This window comes from Lonchura striata, chromosome 1, assembly GCF_046129695.1.
Source record: "Lonchura striata isolate bLonStr1 chromosome 1, bLonStr1.mat, whole genome shotgun sequence".
Taxonomy (NCBI): domain Eukaryota; kingdom Metazoa; phylum Chordata; class Aves; order Passeriformes; family Estrildidae; genus Lonchura; species Lonchura striata.
The window spans coordinates 157,054,856-157,075,232 of record NC_134603.1 but is presented as its reverse complement, the minus strand read 5'-3'; the positions used below and the strand labels follow the sequence as shown (position 1 = coordinate 157,075,232).

Sequence of the window (20,377 nt, the reverse complement as noted above, 5' to 3'; positions counted from 1 at the left end):
GTTCCATCTCAGCATTTCCTTAAGGTTGAAAAATTAAATTTTGCCAGAATTGCTGAGGAACTCTTCCAAAGCAATTCGGTCGTGGTATGAATTGTCAGTGTCTGGTCCAGACCAACCTTTGCCGTCAAGGGCTCTGTGCATCAGAGGAAGAGTGGGAGAAACCAGGAAACCAGGATGGTTAAGGAAAGGACACAAAGTGTGACAAGAGCCGCAAGGTCCAAACAAGATAAAGAGAAAACAACAGTCATCAGATGTCCAAAAGGCTGCTGCAAATACAGGGAAGAGCTGCTCCCCATACACAGAGTACAGGAAATAATGGCTTAAATTTCTCCCAGGAAGATTTATGTTAGATATTAAGGAGAAGCACAGCAGTGACAGTAGAGAAGTTCTGAGATAGTCTGTCCAGCAAGGATGGGACTCCTCATCACCAAAGTCTTTCAAGAACATGTCAGACAAGCATCTATCCAGAGTGATGGAGGTGGTGTGGGTTCTGTCTTGGGGCAGGACAGAGAACCAGCTGATTTCCAGAGGCTCCTTTTGCCTTATTTCCCTACAGAAACTTAGATTTTGTAACACAAAAGTTCCTTTCTCTGTTAGACCTTTCCAGTACTTCTTTCTCAAATCTGTCGGGAAGGGAAGGGAAGGGAAGGGAAGGGAAGGGAAGGGAAGGGAAGGGAAGGGAAGGGAAGGGAAGGGAAGGGAAGGGAAGGGAAGGGAAGGGAAGGGAAGGGAAGGGAAGGGAAGGGAAGGGACCATACTAATATTTTAGTCAATTCTGTTTGACCTCATGGTAAGCTGTCTAGTTCTACCATGCCTTTACCTCCACTTTTCCATCATCACCATCTTCACCATCCCTCTTTACATCCCTCTTGAGTGTGCAGCAAGAGCTGTGCATGGCTTCAAACATCTGAGCAAAGAACCAGAGCACTGCAAGCAGCAGCCACAATCATCATCCTCTAGCCAAGGACCAGAACAGAGTGCAAAGTGTGAGATGTTAGTAGTAAGATTTTGGTCCTGGAAAGAGAACAGTGAGGAATACAGATTTGAATTTTTTGGAAGTGAATGAAATAGAGGAATTCTTGGTGGGTAATCCTGAGGGAGCAGAAGACCTATCAACAACCAGCCTCAAACCAACCACCTCCTAGTCCAAAAAGTGTGTTTTTATGATATTTGGTTGTTAGAATGATGGCTTTGGGGTGTGTTTGGTAAAAGCATTTAGAATATCCACCTGCTGTCACTCACTGACAGAACAGAGCTGAGAGAACCATTGTGTCAGCACGTGGGAACCGCTGGTTATTCCCAATGAGAGTGGTGAGGTTGTCCAGAGAAGCTGTGCCTGCCCCATCCCTAGAAGTATTCCAGGCCAGGTTGGCCAGGGCTTGGAGCAACCTGGTTTACTTGTTGGGCTGGAAAGTCCCTTCCTACCCAAACCATTCTACAATTCTCTGATTCTATGTATAATCAACAGCAACCATGTCACATCTAATCCTTTCAGATATAAGTTTATTGCACAGCACTTTAAATCTTGGAATTCCTACAGGACAGCTGCTAAAAATCTGAGTTCTGGGGTTTTGTGGCTATTTTAATTTACTCTTATCAACACTGTCCTAATGGTCCTTTGTGTCTAATGTTTATGCTTTAAAGCATTTCTACATACCTATCACATCCACATTCACCTTTTGTCAGACTAAGCAAGTGTAACTGTTATTTGCCTTCTTAAAACTCTGTGCCCATGTCTCATAATTCCATCTTTTCCTGTCAGTCCCAGTTAACCTGGCTAGAATAAGGACAGACAGAGCTGCACCTCCATTGTCCAGGCCACATGCTCGTGTGCCAGTAAGACTTTTCTCACAAGCAGAAATCTATCAAACCTCACCAGGCTCATAGCTGCCTTCCACAACATCCTGGCAGTGACAGCTCCACGTTCTCTTGAAGATGAACTGAAGTACCTGACTTTTTCTCCTTCTTAAGCACTGTCATTAGATCACTTCTGGCATAGAGTGCCTACCTCTGTGACAAGGCCCCAAGTGCATGGCTGTGCACTGTAACGTCACCAGATACCAGCTGGTTTCTGCTTGTGTAGTTCACAGTCAAGCAGTTCTTCCCACATAATCTGTTCTCTTCTGCTTCAACAATACCTATTTTGCATCAGCAGCAAATTTAATTATTACACTGCCTATTTTTGTGCTGTGGGCATTAGTGAAAATAATAAATTACACCAATCCCTAGAGAAATCCTGAAGAAACTGCAATGTCTTGTGTTTTCTTTACTGAGCTCCTTACTTACTCTGCAGTTCTGCTTTTACCGGTCTTCTGAGTCCCAGGCAAATTTTCAGATCACACTGTATCAAAGACTTCACTCAAATCTAGACAAGAAAGTTGCTAAATTCTTTGTGAGGAATCAATCTACTTATCTGAGAAAGAGTAGATTAATAAACTTAGGCTGCTTTTTCATACCACACATATCCTTCTCCTGCTCAGTTAATTTTCGCTTTCAAAAATCATTCTTGAGCCTTGCATGGACTTAGGATGAAGTTAGTGCATCTGCCTAGAGTACTCTTGCCCTTCTGTATTGTCAGAAAACTTACAGGATTTCCTGTTTGTTTGTTAGAAAAAACAAATTTAAAGACCATTTTTATTAACACTAGCAATGCTAAGAATTATGTCCTATTCTCACTGAAAATCATTTGAAAAGTGTCTATAGTTTAAGGAAATCAATAGTAAGTAAATATGGACTGAAGGATATATTCATAGGCAAAGCTGCTTAAGAATTGAACACTAGTAGGCTGGATAAAGTACAGAACCAAAGAAGGAAAAGAGTGGCAAGAGCACTGCCAAGAGCAGTCTTGGCATGGACTGACTCATAAATCCAGCTCCCACTTCAGCTGAACTGGAAGGACAATTAACAGGGGTTAATCACATTCATCTTAGAACATGATGGAACTGAGAGCAAGCAGTAGGGGTGATCATAACAAAACCTGAATTGCCAGACAAGGCAGAATATCTTCTAAAATTATTTTATTTGGCAGAATAATTGCAACAATTACAGATTACTTCAAAAAGTCAAAGTTAATCTCAAACAGTACATAATTACAGCAAACAATGGCTTTGGAAAAAAACAATGGCAGCCAGCGGGAAATGGCAAATGTGACTTAGAGGCAATGTAGTAAAACATTATTATATGCCTGAAATTCTTAATAGGAACATAATTTGTATGTAATTTGCATGTAACATTACTGAAAGGTTATAAACAAGTAATAAAAACAAGTGGAAGGAAAATGACTACTATGGACTCCAAGGTGGGTTTTACATACAGATTTTTTTACCTCCTTCAAAGATCTGAAAGAGAGAAGCAAAATATTTGTAGATTAAATCCTCACACAAGAAGATTTTGGAAAAGTTTCACAGCCAATTGGGAGAGAGGATAAAAAACTCAACTCGGCCTAAAATGTTAAGACAGGAGATTTAAGCTGGGAAAAAATCAAGCTGGTGGTAGATAAATCCTGATAAAGAACTGTGCTGTGTCTGTAGAGCAGGTAGGATGGTTTGCTAATCCTTTCAGCACCGATTCACCCAGTACATCAATACCTGTATGAATCACAGCAGCTCGTGGCACAGGGACATGATTACTGCACTTGGGCTCCAGCTGGACAATGGGCTTTTGACTAAGGCTCATCTGAGCAACTGAGCATTGCAGAAGTGGCAACGGTCTGGCTACAGCACAGCCGGTGGCTGTGTGCTCCTCTCCCTCAGCGGAGCACGGCACAGCCGGCTGGCAGCTCCCGCTCAGAGGCACGGCCTGCCTTCAGCCTGGCTCACAGCGCACGGCGCGCAGCAACGCACCGCGGCCGTCCGGAAAGCACCTCTGAGCGACATGGCCACGAGTGGTGCCACGAGTCACTCCTTGCATCAGCTTCAAAACATGCAGAAGAACGCAGTTGAATCATTCTGGCATTCAGTGCTTTTCGAAACGGGGTTTATTGGGAGAACTTCCAGGAGAGGGGCGCGTTTGTGCATGACCATGAACTGTCAGAGGGAGAAGAGCTGAGTGTTGTACTTTGTGTCACACTCTCTGTCACATGCTACAATCCTTCCCATTCTTGGGACTCGGTAGTTTCTGGTGCCTGAGACTGAGAGGAGGTACAGATAGGAGCCATGTTGTCTCTGACCTTGACAGTTTGCAGATGAAGTTAATGGATGGAAATAGAAGGAGCACAGTGGAACAGAGAACACCAGTCTTCCCGACAGGCATGCCAGCTGTCTGGCTACACTTGTTTGGAATAGCCACCAAATTCCTACCCTGTGCGCCCCATCCTCCACACCTGTTTTCAGATCAATTTATACCCAGCCTACAACTTGAAACCACAGAAATAACACACTTGTGGGGGATTTCGACTACCTTCTTGTCTCTTGGGAAATAACTATGCTTCCTTCTTCAAAGAGATTCCCTAGTGTTCTGATACACATATCAGAATACACAGCCATATACATATGATACAGCAACACCAAATGCTAATTATAAATATTATGCCATATAATAATACATAAATTTCTGCTAAGGTTATAGAGAGAAAGACTTTCTAAACTGTTATTGTACGTCTAAGGTAACATGAAAATTAAGCCAGTATATCTTTAAATCCTTTTAGTTCAGATCTTGGACATTAATCTCCAGTAGGGTATTCACCTAATCTAAACAAGCATAAAACAAACATAACAAATTAGTGAAAAGCTTATGTAATGGAAAGTTAATCACTAATATTCCAATAATAAGAAATATAGGGAGCTAAGAAATATTCCAACACAAAAAAAGCTTGTAATATTTTTGTTCTTCAGAAAAAGTTCTTCTGTCTATCACATAACTTACTCCTTTTCTGCTGCATTTGATCTTTAGCAACTCTTCCACTTGGCTGATTTTGTTTTGACAGTTACTAATTTTTTCTTATCTTCTATTTCTCCACCTCCTTCTATTCGAGTCAATCCTTTGTCTCCCCAGTTGAAGCTTCTGCTGTTGCACATCACAAAGCCACAATTCTGTCTTTTCTGAACTTGGCAAATACCGGTTTTTTTTGCTCTGATTAAATCCTCTCAGAATGCCACAAGCAAAAATTTGCTCTGAAACTGTCTATATGCAGTGCAGATACTGCATGTAGATAAGGGCCCAGTTCTGCATCCCTGTGCATCCCATCAGCCTTATGCATTTGCTGATTTTACCCTGCCCTGCATCCATTTTGCCACGCAACCCTAGGATGCCCTTCCTCTTCCACAGTGCTGCAAGGAGTCAACCATCACAGCTTTTTGTAAGAAATTATTTAATCAAAATCAGTTACAGACCTACATCCCTCTCCTGTTACAGCCTTATTGTAAAGTTTATGATCTTCCCTTAAATTTAACTCCATTTGTCTATCAAAAGACCAGTGCTGTGAACCCTCTTGCCTGCCTGCAGAAACAACATGTTTCTGACATTTCAAACCAAAGCCCTGAAGAACACCCTCAGAAAATTACTGTTCTGTCTGGCAGCTGGGGAAGAATGGACCATGTGGAACTCCAATAGTTAATATTTCAGCTCCTGATCTTGTTGCAGTCTCCCTGTAGCAAAGCATCTGTGAGAGCAGGAACATGTGAAATGCTTTTTATGCCACTTGCCTATGGCTGGAGGACAGAAGGCCTTCAGTCACCATCTTCAGACTGATGAAGCTGTGACATATTCTCCTGATTCCTATAGCAAAGGTCCCATATCTGCTTCCAGACCGACAGCCCACCTCTCCTTCCTCCAGAAAGCTTCCAAACATCCACGCTGTTAGTGATGCTCTCTCTGGTCCCTTTTCACCCTGGCCATGCACTGAATTCCAAGGTAACTGACAACTCACAGGACGGGAGTGCTGGGCTGGCTGGAGCCTTTAGGACTCTTTAGGAAGGGCAGGCTGGGGGTGAAGAGGAGGAGCTGCCCTTCAGCCAAGCGCGTGGCTGGAGCACACAGAGTTCCATCTTGGGATGGACAGAGCATGAGCTGAGAGCTCACAGACCAGAGTTAGGGTCAGAGTTATCAGGTGGAACCAACATGGAGCGCCATGGTGGGTGTCTGCTGCAGAGCACCTGCTGAGGAAGAAGTAGTGAGATCACAGACAGCAGGAAAAATCCCCATGTCCACAGCCTCTGGTCTTCATGGAAGACTTCAATTAGCCCAGTGTCTGCTGAGGGGATAAAAGAGCATGGCACAAGCAATCCATGAGGCTTCTGGGTCACACTGATGATAAACTTTTAACATGGGCAGCTGAGGAGCAAAGAGAGGTGCTCTGCTGGACATGGAAGAACTGGTCAGGAATGTGAAGGTCAGAGCAGCCTTGGCTAGACCATGAGATGATATTTCAGGAACATGAGAGGATGGACACGGTAGAAAACAATCAATGAATTGGAAAGAAGAGAGTTTCAGGAGATCTGGTTGATTTTCAGAGATCACCTCCTCCAAATTCAAGACTGGTTCATCCCACAGGTAGGAAATTAATCAAAAGCAGCAGGAAGCCTGCATGCATGAACAAGGAACTCCTGACTGAGCTGAAGCATTACAAGAGGCAGAAGCAGGGCCAGGTGACCCAAAAGGAATACAGAGACAGTGTCCAAGCATACAGGGATGCAATAAGGATAACAAAAGCCCACCTGGAGTTGAATCTAGTAAGGAACATGAAGGGCAGGCAGAAAGGTTTTTACAAATATCTCAACAGTAAAAGACAGAAATGTGAGAATGTAGGCTTACTGGGGAGGGGATTTGCTGAGAATGAACACAGAAAAAGCTGAAGTACTGGATGTCTTCTTTGCATCTTTCTTTATTGACAAGATTGGCTGTCAGGAATTCCAGGCTCCTAAGACCAGTAAGGAAGTCTGGAGCAAGGAAGATTTGCCATAAGTGAAGGAAGACAAGATTAGGGAATGTTTGAGCCAGATGGACACACACAACAGGTGAACAGGCAGGTTTTTACTTAGAAAAGGTTGCCCAAAGAGCAAGTTCATGCCATCACTGCAGATATTCAGAAGTTTACTGAACTTCATACCCAGGAAATTGCTCAAGCTGACCCAGCTCTGAGATGGGAGGTTGGAACACATGATCTCAAGAGGTCCTTTTAAACTTCAACCATTCTGTGCTTTTATGATTCTACTCAGGAAAGACTTAAGCATAACAAGTAACTCAATCAGCTTGCCTAATCAACATGTAGTGAATTTGTATGAGGAACCACAGCCTGGAGACTGGAGCTGAGACAAGGCAAGGACAAAATACCTGGAGTGCCTTTACCTGCAAGCATATATGCTAGTCCAGCAGCAGCGATTGAAAGTATTTTTTGCCTTAAAAGGTATGTATTAGGGGCAAAACAGTATGCCAATGAAGGTAAGTAGTGCATTTCTGTTTTGCTATCTTTTAATGCAGGACTAGAAAGAAGCTACTGGAATGAAAAGCAGGCTGCTGATGAAAAAAACTAAACACTGCTTAGTAATACTTACACACAATACATAGAAATGCATTCAAAATGCTGGTTCTAAAATTTTCTCAGTTGATCACTTTGAAATTATCATGGTTCCATTAGTGCTTCTGCATCCCAGCCTCATTTAGAAAAGATAAAAACATCAAACCATGCTTCAATCCTACTTCTGGTGCCAAATATGAGTTGGCTTACTTAGAAAAGACTCACAGTGAGTTTAGAAGAAGTGGTGCCTACTATACATAATAAGCTTACTTTATTAGCAGTTCTTATGTGGTGGATCTAATGCAGATAGGCCTGTCAGGGTCTCTGCACAGTTCTCCTTTTAGACACCAGAAAGGGTTGCTGAGATGCAAACTCTCTGCATATACCTTGTTTCCTGTTTCTTCAGATCAGTCTGTCCACGCCTTTGAAAGAATCAACACCAAGCATTCTGATGTCTCTCTGGATAGCAAAAATCTACTTTCCTTATGGGGAGCTGCAAAGAACTCTTTAATGCTGGCAATTAGGAAGGAACTCCCCAGATGAAGCAACACTGCGCAATTAATTTGTTTTACACAGGGAGCAGGAACCGTACCACATTATTCCAGTTCACTCCTCCTTGTCAGCTGCAGAATCAGAGCACCTGAATGTGCCCACAGCCTCTGCTCCAGGGAGGAGCAACAACGAGCTGGGAGCTCTGCACAAGCCCTCCTTGAGCACCCCTCCAGTCCGTTGCCATGGGAACAGATAGATGCCTTCCTGTTGCCAAGGAGACAGCCACTGCTTTTGGAGACTGTGCCCAAAGCATTTCGGCATCTTTAAGATCATGAAGAATTTTACACAGCCATAACCACCTCCCCCAGTTAAGTACATCAATCATTATTCCATTCCTGTTTTCAGAATATGTTTTAAGCGCTTTGCTATAATATGCCAGATTATCCCTAATATCTGGTTTTGATATCAGCACTAAAAATGACATTGTCAGCCTACACGCTTCTGCATGCCTGCTTTTCTCCTGTCGTCCTGCTGCTCTTTCAAGTCATTCTGACTGATCTAATATGCAATAAAACTGATTCCTTCCTCTCCATAGGCTTCCTGTGGTCTAGAACTCCACTTCCAGAAAAGCTGGTTGGCAAAAGGCAGTGTCCATCTCTCCTCTGTCTTTGCCACTAGGTTAAACCAGAGCATGTCTGTAGAACGAGACAGCTCTGTAGCAGAGCCCCAGGCAGCACACACACACACACACACAGACCACACACACACAGCACACACACACAGCGCACACACACACACAGAGCACACACACACACACAGAGCACACAGAGCACACACACAGCGCACACACAGCGCGCACAGAGCACACACACACACACACAGAGCACACAGAGCACACAGCGCACACACATAGCACATAGAGCACACACACACACACACAGAGCGCACACAGCGCACACACACACACACAGCACACAGTGCACACACACACACACACACACACACACAGAGCGCACACAGCACACACAGCGCACACAGCGCACACACACACACACACACAGAGCGCACACAGCACACACAGCGCACACAGCACACACAGCGCACATAGCCAGGGTCTGCACGGTCCTGGCAGGTCCGCACTGCCCCTCTGCGGCCGCCCTGCTCGGTTCAGCCCGGACAGTCCTGCAGCACAGCAGCTTTGTGCCGGGGGGATCTGCACTGCAGCCATGCAGGAGGAGCGAGGCAGCTCGCTTGGCTGCAGGATGCAGTGCCCACAGCACTGCTGGTTTCACATTCTCTCTCCACCCTCACCCAAGCCTTTTCCCCATCCTTCTGAAAAGACTGCACCGATACTTAAGATTTGCAATTTGGGGAGGAGTGTCAAGTGAAATAGGGGCCTTCTGCTCCACATACCTGCTAGAGACTGAGCTCAAAGGATCAGTGGCTAGCATGCCTCAGGATGGGGAAGCCTGGCGGCTCGGTGTTTCTGGCAGCACAGGGACCCTTCTCCACCCTTTACTCCTCAATTTACTGACTGAATGCAGGCAGTGCCCTAAGAGTGACGGGGAACATGGTCCACTTACTAATCACAGAATAGAAGTACAGAATCATTTGGGTTGGAAAAGGCCTTCAAGATCATAATATACAACATATATCCAGCACTGCCAAGTCCTCCACTAAGCCATGTCCACAAGTGTCATGTCTACATGTCTTTTATCCTCCCTCCAGGAATGGTGACCCTGATAATTCCTTGAGAAGACTGTGCTGGCCTTCAGAACCCTTTCAGTAAAGAAATATTTCCCAACAACTTGAACCTGTTCACCCTCCTCCTGTCCCTGTTCCCTGGGAGCAGAGCTCGACCTCCACCTCTCCTGTCAGGAGCTGTGCAGAGCCACAGGGTCCCCCCTGATCCCCCTTTTCTCCAGGCTGAGCCCCTTCCCAGCTCCCCCAGCCCCTTCCCAGCTCCATTTCCTGGACACGCTCCAGCCCCTCCATGTCCTTCTTGTCACGAGGGGCCCAGAGCTGCCCCCAGGACTGGAGGTGGCTCAGCAGGGCCAGCACAGGCACAGGCACTGTGCCCACACCGGTGCTGCTACAAGCCAGGTACCACTGGCCTCCTGCCCACATGGCAGCATCTGGGCTTATATTCAACTGAAAAAAAACCCAACACCCAAAATATTTTGTGCTAGTTTTAAGCCTGTTGCTTCATAATTTCACCATATGCCTGTATCTCCTATAAATTCTAAGTCTATTTGTGCTTTACTTTCCTCAGTTGTGGCTGATAATCTCTAGCACTTTTACCTTCGTATATCATTACTCTAAAGAATTTTCATATGCCTCCTTGGATGGAAATCTCTCCACCTCTCACTGTCCTAATCACTTTTTCTAGAATTCCTCTTGTTCTACTAGTCACTGCATCTTAAAAGATACAAAACGCTATTCTCTCTTCACAACATAGGAGAGCCTCAAAACTTCAGCTTTGTTGATTCATTTCCTGTAATATCTAATATCAAAGTTTCCATTTTAATCACTACTGTTAAGCTCGGGTTTACAGAAAACTCTCTATAAAGATGCCAAGATTTCTTTCCTGAGCTGAAAGAGATAATTTTAGCAGTGATGTGGCTACATTAGCAGGTTTATTTTCTTTATGCACGTTACATATAAATGTATTCCGCCATATTATCACCCAGTTTTGAAACACTCTTCCCCAATCCTAAGAGACAGATTTAGGTTCTGCTGCACCAAATAATGTCACATTATCATCTAATTTTGTTGCTGTATTACTTAGACCTTTGGAAATAATTCATCATACACTAAGCACCAATGGGGAGCCAAGAAAGCACAAAACCACAACATTTATTAATCCTTCTACAGCTACCACCTTCAGCAACTCCCGGTGTCCCAGGGATTGCAGTAACCCAGCTTAGACCTCTGGAAAGCTATGCCTGCAGTTTCCTAAAGGCTCATCAGTCAGTGGAAGCCTGCTCTTGGGCTTTGTTGCCATTATCCCTTGACTAACAGCCTAACAGTGTCTCTCTCTTTCTGTAGCACTTTCCCCATTTACTCATGATCCCCTTTGCATGGAGAATCTCCTTGACTGCCTGACCTTAATGAAGGTGTACCCTTACATTTCCTGCCAAAACTCACCAGGAAGTGCAAATTGCTGCCCCTGGGGAAGAACGACCCCAGGCATCAGGACGTGCAGGGGGTGACTCAGCCCAAGAGCAGCTTGTCAGACAAAGTTCCTGAGTGGAACCCGAGGCAGCAGCGAGGGCAGGGCACCTGGGCTGCACTGGCCACAGTGCCAGGAGGGGGTCCTCCCCCTCAGTGCAGCATGATGAGGCCACAGCTGGAGCACTGTGCCCAGTGCAAGAGAGACACGGATATCCTCGGGAGTGCAGGGAAGAGCCAGGAAGATGACAAAGGCACTGGAGCATCTCTCCTGTGAGGAAAGGCCAGGAGTGCTGGTACTGCTCAGTCTGGAGAAGGCTCAGAGGGGAGCTCATAAATGCATATAAATACCTGATGGGAGCATTCAAAGAGGATGGATCCAGGCTCTTTTCAGAGCCCAGTGGTACCCAGTGACAGGATCTGATGCCACGGGCACAAACTGAAACACAAGAGGTTCCCTTGGCATATCAAAAAATAGCATTTTACAGTGAGTGTAAAATGCTATTTGCATTTACATGTTGCTCAGACAGGCTGCAGAGTCTTCCAGCTTGGAGATACTGAAAGGTTGTCTGGACATGGTCCTGGGCAACCAGTTCTGCTTGATGACCTCCAGAGGGCCTTTCCAACCTCAACCATTGTATAAGCCACTGCTTTTTCTTACTGCATACGAGGAGTTTTCTTTATTGACTATCTGTTTCCCTTATTAGCTTTTATATTCTTTAGAAACCTGGCTGAGAGCCATTTTCAAAACACTGAAACGCAATATGCTGACAAGCCCACTTTTATTTACATTACCTATAAAAGAATTCTAATCCTAATAAAACAGGTTCACAATGGAGAATAGAATAACAACATAACAGACCCATGGGGCATGTGTTTGTCTCTACAGAAGACGCGCTGACTCCTTACCTGCAGTGGCACACTTACACACCAAGTCTTCAAACAAAAAACAGGACTCCACTAATTAAACTTTGTGTACAATTTACATTGTTAGAGATATTAACAGGTGAGGATGGCGGCAGCACTTGACAGAAGCATTCAGTCAGAATATAAGATCGGAAGGATTTATGAAGAGCTTGACAGAAGACATTACAGAACACAGTATCAGTCAGTACTGTTTTTTTATCACACTTCAGCCAGTGCTGGTCACATCTCTAAAAGCATGCAGCAGAATTATAACCATACAGATATAGAAAGACTAGATACAAAGTAATGCTCTTATGGAGAGGAACTGAAGCAGAGTGCCTGTTTATATTGCAGAGGAGGGAGGAAATATACAGAATAAAAATTGTCACTGTGATAAAAGGAGCACATTATCTTGTAACGGAAGAACTTTGAGGATCACCAACAAAAATGGAGGACTAAGTTCAAAGTGAATGAAATGTTTTTCATGTAAAATAGCCAGTCTGGGGCACTAACTGGCATAGGACTTGCCAAGAGACATTGAAGATGTAAAAAGCAGTAATTAGATAAGGAGCATCCAGTTTTCTCAAACTTGTAAACCACCTGGCAAAGCCTGTATGTGTCAAATGTCCACAAGACACACACCACCATTTACTTCAGAGGATGGTGGAGAGTAAAAGCACCAGACAGTCCAGAGCAAAGTCATGACAGCAGATGTTTCTCAGGTGCCCTGTCTCAGGGCACACTGCCTTTGTTCCCTAGCTGGTCTGTGCACATCCCAGGGAGATCTAGGCATAGATCTAGATCTATGCTGTTCTTAGCAGTCCACACTGGTTCACTTCCTTACTAAGATAGGTCTGGACTACCAAGCACAAAACTGGCACCAGATTTTCATCCATACAAGAATGCTAAGTATTAAGAGAACAAGCAGAGAGCCTGGCATGGCCTTTACTTCCTTGCCCGAAGACAGCCTTGATCTGCCACAACCCTTCTTAACAGATATTTGTCCAAGTTCTTAAACCCTCCACCGGTAGAAGGTCTACAAGCAGTATATCACATTTAAATTTCCAATGGTTAACCAGCTTGTTTTTGTGGAAGGTATAAGGCTCCTAGTAAGGACCAATGGAAATCAATTAGTGCTCAGTAAAATATGGGTGTCATAAGATCCAAAAGCTTCTTTTAGCCATAAGATCCATTAAGGTGTAAACAACCACAACCAACGTGGATCAACACCTGGCTTCATGGCTGGTGTTGATAGCTGGCTTCTCCAGCCATGGGATGTCCTTTGAGGAATACAGATTACTAAGGAGAGAGGATTCACCATCAGCCAGTTCCCTGAGGACCCTGGCACATGTTTCATCAGGTCCCATGGACTTCTGTACATACATGTTCCTCAGATGGTCTAGGTCCTGATCTACTCCCACAGCGGGCAGGGCTCCATTCCACCTGTCCTTACCATGAGATTCAGGGACTCCAGAGATTTGGAGGAGCAATTACAAGTGAAAACTGAGAGGAAAAAAGTTGTTGAGTACCTCAGCCTTCTCCATTTTGGTCATCACCAATTCTCCGTCTCATTTATTGGGGGAACAGATCCTGGCCATGAGGGCTGACATCCCAGAAACAGCCTATGTCCTGGGCTGATCCCACAGCATCAACAGCATGTATGGGGGGGGATTATTCCCGTTTCTACTTGTCAGACCTCACCTATGGTCCACACTACAAGATGAACATGGGTCTGTTGGAACAATCCCAGAGGAGGCCAAAGAGATGCTCTGACGGCTGAAGCCCCTCTGCTCTGGAGATGGGCTGAGAGAGACAAGGCTATTCAACCAAGAGAAGCAAAGGCTCCAGGGAGATTTTCTTGCAGCCTTCCAGTATTTAAAATGGGCTTGTAAGAAAGACAGTGACCTTTTACCAAGGCCTGTAAGACAGGACAAGGGAGAACACTTTTAAACTGCTGTTTTAAAGAGGGCAGTTTTAGATTAGACCTAAGGAAGACATTTTTTACAATGAGTGAGGTGAAACGCTAGAACACGACTAGGTGATCTGTGAAGGTCCCTTCCAACCCATACCATTCTACCCCTCTGTGACCCACAGTGAATGAGCTTTGTACTTTCTCCTGCAACTGCTAAGATTGCCCCTGTCCACACAGAGTGATCAGCCTGCCAGCCCATTCAGTTACGGTGTGGTTACCCCTACGATCTCAAGGAACAAACACAAATAAAACCCCTCAAGTAACTTTCCACTATGTCCTCTATCATGAAAATGGAAAGCTTAAAAATCTGCAAGTCACATTTCAAAATCATTCCTCACTGGTCTCATAGCTGCAAATACAGCTCTTCTGTTCCATGTAGACACCACCTTTTAACTGTAAATTCTGCTGTTGCCGTTGCCATGAATCATAGTATTTGACAGGGGAAAATGACTGACTTAAATCTTTAAAATTAATACATTTATAAATTTTTGATATCATGCTTTGTTGGGCCTCAAAATTTCCCCAAGTGAAGTCAAATTTCTTTCACATCATAGAGTCATAAAATGTTAAGGAGTTGCAGTGGACTTAAAGATCATCTAGTTCCAAGCCCCTCTGCCCTGGGCAGGGACATCTCCCACTAGACAAGGTCACTCAATGCCTTATCCAACTCGGCTCTGAGCACTGCCAGGGTCAAGGCATCCACAACCTTCCTGGGCAGTATGTGCCAGTATCTAACTATTTTCACAGTAAAAATTTCTTCCTAATATCTAAACTTAAATTTCCCCTCTTTCAATTTGTACCCATTACTCATTTTCCTATTACTGCAGTTGCTAACAAAGAATCCCTCTCCAGCTCATCTGCAGCCCCTTCAGACAATTCCACATAACCTTCTCTTCTCCAGACTGAACAGTCCCAACATTCTCAGCCTGTCTCCATAGGGGAGGTGCAGAAATGACAGTGTCATTGTCATTTCCCCATCTACTCAGTGAATATTGGAAACAACTGACAAGGGCATTTCAGGCTGTCAATTCACACCTCACTTGACAAACACTGAGGAAATCAAAGACACCTCACTTGTTCCTCACTCTGAGGAACATTCCCAGAAGACCTGTTAGCCAGTGTCTGCATTATGAAAACACTATGGAGAGCACAGTACAACCTTGTGAACTAGATGAAAAGGCACATAAACTGTAGATACCTGCCTGGTTCCATGTACCCAGGACATTTCTATATAAATGCAAAACCTGGATAACTCCCCTAGTATAACATGCGAACTCTTAATCCTTCACAGTTTAAATTAATAACCATTCAATTCCTCCAGCTGCATCTTTCCAGAAAATATAAGCTCCTGGAATGCTGGTCAATTCAAGGAGAGACCACCAAATTCCAGGTGTTAGTCCAAGCACTCTGCTTGGAAACCACTGCACTGGGCAAGGAGACGGTGCTGAGTGATAAAGAATGTTAACATTAACATCTTCATCAAAAAACTGAAGGAGTTTTCATACATAGGCCCTTCCAATTCCAGTGAGAATTGTTATAACCTAGGCTGTTTATTTCCAAAGCAAATAGTATTAATTTTTTCTACCACACAATTTACACTACCAGTGAGGTGACCTGTGTAGGCTGTGAAAGGTGAGAACTCACCAATCCAGGTGTGGCAAAAACAAAAGTCCCCTACAGGCATGCTGTGTACTGGCTGGGAAAACAGACAAGTAGCCACAGGTGGATATTCACAGCAAAAGCAACAAGAAGAATGTAACTAATGGTAGAAAATGAGGATGTGAGTGACAGATTTGGGCACCTTATCATGGAGATGCCCAATGCCCACCCAGCAACAGCAAGTACTGAAGAAGTCTTCCTAGCTGGGAAGAGCTAATTTAAACCTGCACTGAGAAGCATGAAACCCCACAGATCAATAACCACCTGACAAGAACTAATCATGTTTACTTGTGGCAAATGGAGTAATGAATTACCACAAAGAATACCTGCTACTACTACTACTACTTCTACGACTCCTCTTAGCAACTGCATCCTCCAGTGTCACTTCCTCTGAACTAGTCCACTCTGCCAGACCAGCATCCTCCTGCCAACACTAGCACACACTACCACAGAAGTAATTGGCTATTCAAATGACCAGTTTATGTCAGCAGCAGCAAGCTGGCGTCTCAGGATTTAGTTCACAACATAGTATTTCCCACATGCCCAAAGGCAAACATTTTCCATCCCCAGTCCAAAGCACAGACACATCCTTCCTGACTAAAATGGGTCACTTTTCAAAGAGCTAAAACCTACCTGTATCAGACAAGACAGCTGAATACCTGGAGTCACATCTGTGTAGACCAAGAGGAAGCAAGAAACTTATCCTGTGGATGGAGCAGGAGACCAGCTATTATGTCATGATGAATTAGCAGGAGATGTTCTCAGTGACCTTAAGCAGGAACAGCTCTAAGACAGCAGGCTGAGGATACATTTGGATCCAGCTCTGAAAAGAGAAAAGTACATACCGGGTGAGAGTGAAATAACATACAATAAAAATAACATTTCCTAGAACAGCATGAACCCATGTGACACTTCATAAGCAACACAACTTGCAGAAAAAGAGAAGGGGAGAAGAAAGGGAAGATGAGACTGACACAGCAGTTTGGGACTTCTCTGGAGACTGTGCACATAGGTGCATGACCAGGCTGCCAAGACAGCAGTTTTGCCCAGGCACTGGCCCATCCATGTAGGCTCTTCAGTTTGCACCATAGGACCAGGCTTGTATTTGTGGAGTTTGGAAAGAACACAGAGGTTACTGCTTACCCATAACCTGTCAACCTATTGATCAGGCTCTGATAAGAACCACAGGGTGGGGAGAATTGGAGTAGACCCCTGGAATTTGCCTGTCCCAAGAAGCAAGGATATCATCTCACACAGTTGTTCTCAACCTTGGGAAAGCAGGCCAGTTTAGGAACATTAACCAAGTCAGCTTGTTTTCATCCTTAAAAAATTCAATTCCTTAAAGAACTCAAAATGAACTCCTACCAGAACACTCCAGCATTTTATCAGGCACCATTAGCTGCCCGAGTAGGTTAAGGAGAGTGTGGCAGACTGGAATAATTAATGATCCTACAGATTTAGGGCACAGCCAGGCAGCTTCAGTGTCTGCATGCTATGATAGCTCCCAAAGAAGACAAAGCAGGCTAAGAAGGAAAAGGAACCTGTTCCATGGAAGAGCTGAGGCGGTTGCACCTGCACATACAAAGCCCTGCTGCTCCTGACAGCTCTGTACTGTAGCTGATGAAGAAAAGCAGCATTACAGCAGAACAGGTGTGAGCACCAGTGCACACAGCATTCTCAAGCATAAGCTCACATCTAGACATTCAAATAGAAACAACTGTTCAGAAAATGGAAAGGCAAGAAACGGAAGGAAGTATGAGCATTGCAGTGCCAGCCTGGGCAGTGCCAGGCAGAATGAGCAGAGTGGATAACTCCACCAGGGACAGGACTAAGGCTCTCTATCTAGTGGGGTCAAAGAAAGGGAAGAACAAGGGGCAAAAAGAAGATAATGGTGAATTCTGCTGAAACAGAGCAGTAGTCAAGGAAGGACAGAGCCCAGGCACCCAGGGGCTGAGGCAAACACTGCAGTGGAGGCAGCACAAGTGAGAGTGCATGAGGTACAGAAAGGAATATTACTGCAGCATGGAGGAAAAGGAGGAGAGCAAAGGCTGAGTGTCCTCACCCTGCCTTAGGGGCAAGGCCGAGCTGCACGTTCCTCCTCACAGAGAGGTCAGGGAGTTTTTCGAGGGAAGACAAGCTCAGCTTGTTTGGTTGGTGGTGTCCCCATGCAAAACAGCAGATTGTTGATTGCTGACAACACCAAGGTACTGGTTATTTCCAGAAGCTGCAGGACTTCCTTAAATGGTGGTAGTGTGAAGTCGGTCTTTCCAAGAAGGGCAGTGCTGGCAGCACCAGGCAAGGATAATGCACACTCTCCCAGATCATGCTAACTGGTGAATGACATTGCTTGCTCCTCAGTCCCCCATTTCAATTCTACTTCAGTTTCTCCCAGCAGCAACTTGCACACACGGATCCTCCACAGGCCACGGTGATGGAAGGGGCAGAGAAGAGTTCAGGCTTCAGGGAACAGGAGGGAGGAAAAGAGCAGCAATCTCCAGCAGCAAACTCCTGGTGCCAAAGTGTGATGGTTTGCCTGTGTGGGAAGTCTGGAGGTATTCCAGAAGGCCACGCAGAGCATCAGTCTCTCACAGACACGGATCTCTTAGTCCTGAGAGAGTATCTTGGACCATGTATCTCCCTCTGAAGACAGAACTGAGAGGCATCTTAGAGGCAGCAAGTCAACTACTCTCTCTCAAAAGCTGCCATCTCCTGTGTGAAGGCTGGTGCTTCCTGGAGCACCAGAGACAGCAGTCAGCTAGATGCAGGGCAGCGCTGAGGTGTCTCCAGGGACAGGGTGTCAAGAAGAGGACCCTCCTCTCCAGAGGATGCATGCATCATGTCAGGGCAGGATGGGCAAATCCGGAAGAGTGATGGTGTCTCCCTCGGTAAAGTCAGTCCCTGCTAAAGGAGACCCTCCCGAGGGGGCCTGCAGCCCACACTCGGGGGCGGTAGATGAGCACTGGGCTCCCCCTTTCTGCCTGCCCCTCCGAGCGAGCCGAGTTCCTGCAAGGCAGCAGAGCCGCCGGGGCTCGGCGGAGGAGCGGGGCCCGCGCCGGGACACCCGGCGGGGCCAGGCGGGCGCTGCACCGGCTAAAGCCGAGTCCGCGGGGCAGCTCGGAGAGCGCGGCGCGGCAGCCGCCAGGCTGCTCCAGCCGCGGCTCCACGAGCGAGCGGCAGCGGAGGAAGGAGGCACCGCCGGGCGGTACCGGCGGCGCAGGGGTCCGCCCGGACTCCAGCAGGCTCCCGACCGGCGAGCCCTGCGGGCAGCGCCCGGGCGGGAGCAGCAGCGGCGCTGCCCGGCGTCCGTGCCCGGCCCCGGGTGCCTGGCAGGTACCTGGGCGTCTGGCAGATGCCCGGGCGGGGCGGGGGGGCCGCGCAGCGCTCACCGTCCCGTCCATGCTCCGCTCCCGCCGCGCGCGGAGCGCCTGCGCGGCGCTGCGGAGAGCGGCCAGGGACCGTCTGTAAAGTGCATCTCGCCCGCCGCGCCGGGGGAGAGGGTCCCGCACCGGGAGCCCGGCCCCGGCCGCGCCGCTGCGGCGGGAGGGCGGTGCAGCTGCGGCCCCTGCCCCGCTCCCAGCCCCGCGGGGGCGGCGCGGTACGGAGCTCCTCCCGGGGACAAGTGGGTGCGGCGCCCACGCCCTCCCAGCCCAACGGGCCGCTTCGGCTCCTCCGCCTCGACGGATCTCGGGACAGAGACGGACTGGCTTTAGGTCCGCCGCCGCCGCCGCCAGGGTCCCCAGCCCCGCCGCCCCTGCTTCCGCCACCACAGCCACCCCCTTCTCTCCCCACCGGCGCCCCGCACCACCGCCGGAGCCCCCTGACTACTGCGGCCCCCAGCCCCGCGCCCCGCACTCACCGCCGCCCCCTGCCGCCCCCGCCGCCGCGGCCCCGGCGCGCTCGCAGCGCTCCCGGCCGCCGCCGCAGCCTCCGCGCGCTCCCCAGCGCCGCCTGCCGGCCCCGCGCGGCATCGCCCCGGGCCGCGGAGCCCGACGCAGAGCCCCCGCCCCGCCCGGTACCGAGCGGGGCTCGCCCCGACGGCGGCCGGGCGGGGCTCACCGGGAGCCAGTGAGAATTCCAGTGGCGACGGGGACGGTAGTAGCAGGATGAGAAAGCAAAGAGGCCCGGGGAGGGTCTGAGGCACGTACAAGCCTTCAAACTCGGAACCTGCCCAGAGCTGCGACCCACTCTCCGCACGCTTTGGTGTTAAGCAGCTGGTGACTCCCGGGAGGGTGAAGATGAGCGTACTGGGCCTGGCGGACTACAGGTCTGTGGTGCGGTGTCAGTTATAATTAGAAAAGGAAAATTGCTTCTTAAACACCAGGGCGAGATCGCTGTGACGTGCACTTTGACAGAGCAATTCGGAGGAACCCTCAGTGTGACTTGCCAAAGCCCTGCAGTCCATGGGGATGAGGGAAGTTCGGACAGAATGAGCACTGACAATGAATACTTTGGAGTAATGCTCCAAGGAGCTGTGAGGAAGCAGTGAAAGGACTGAGCTCCACCTGCAAGGAGCCAAGCAAACCTGACAGCTTCACATGCTCAAAATCAGTACAGGTCTAAAAGATGAAGTAAAATATTTTAAAGATCACAAGGTGGATTTAAGTCTTAGTGGGTGTTTTTAAGGAGGGGACTGAGCACATGCTTTTGGCTTTTTCACTGCATTTTCTGTGTCACATCTTCAAGCTTATTTCCTACAGTTATTTGTACCAGCAAAACACTGTTGC

The 20,377-nt window shown here is 47.1% G+C and overlaps 1 protein-coding gene across 4 annotated transcripts in view; it reads right to left on the bottom strand.

Annotated features, from left to right (window-relative positions):
* The window catches only part of SMARCD3 (SWI/SNF related BAF chromatin remodeling complex subunit D3), a 73,325-nt gene extending 53,740 nt beyond the window's left edge, over positions 1 to 19,585 (bottom strand). Inside the window, exons 1-2 of one of the 4 annotated variants that reach the window (XM_021539004.2) lie at positions 19,510 to 19,585; positions 16,287 to 16,476 (exon numbers count right to left, since the gene is read on the bottom strand). The gene's annotated coding sequence lies outside the window, so the exon portion shown is untranslated. Of the gene's footprint in view, positions 1 to 16,286; positions 16,477 to 17,715; positions 18,620 to 18,987; positions 19,145 to 19,509 lie in introns of those variants that run through there. The other 3 variants (XM_021539007.2, XM_021539006.2, XM_021539005.3) reach the window with 3 other exon arrangements.
* Positions 19,586 to 20,377: the final 792 nt, after the last annotated feature.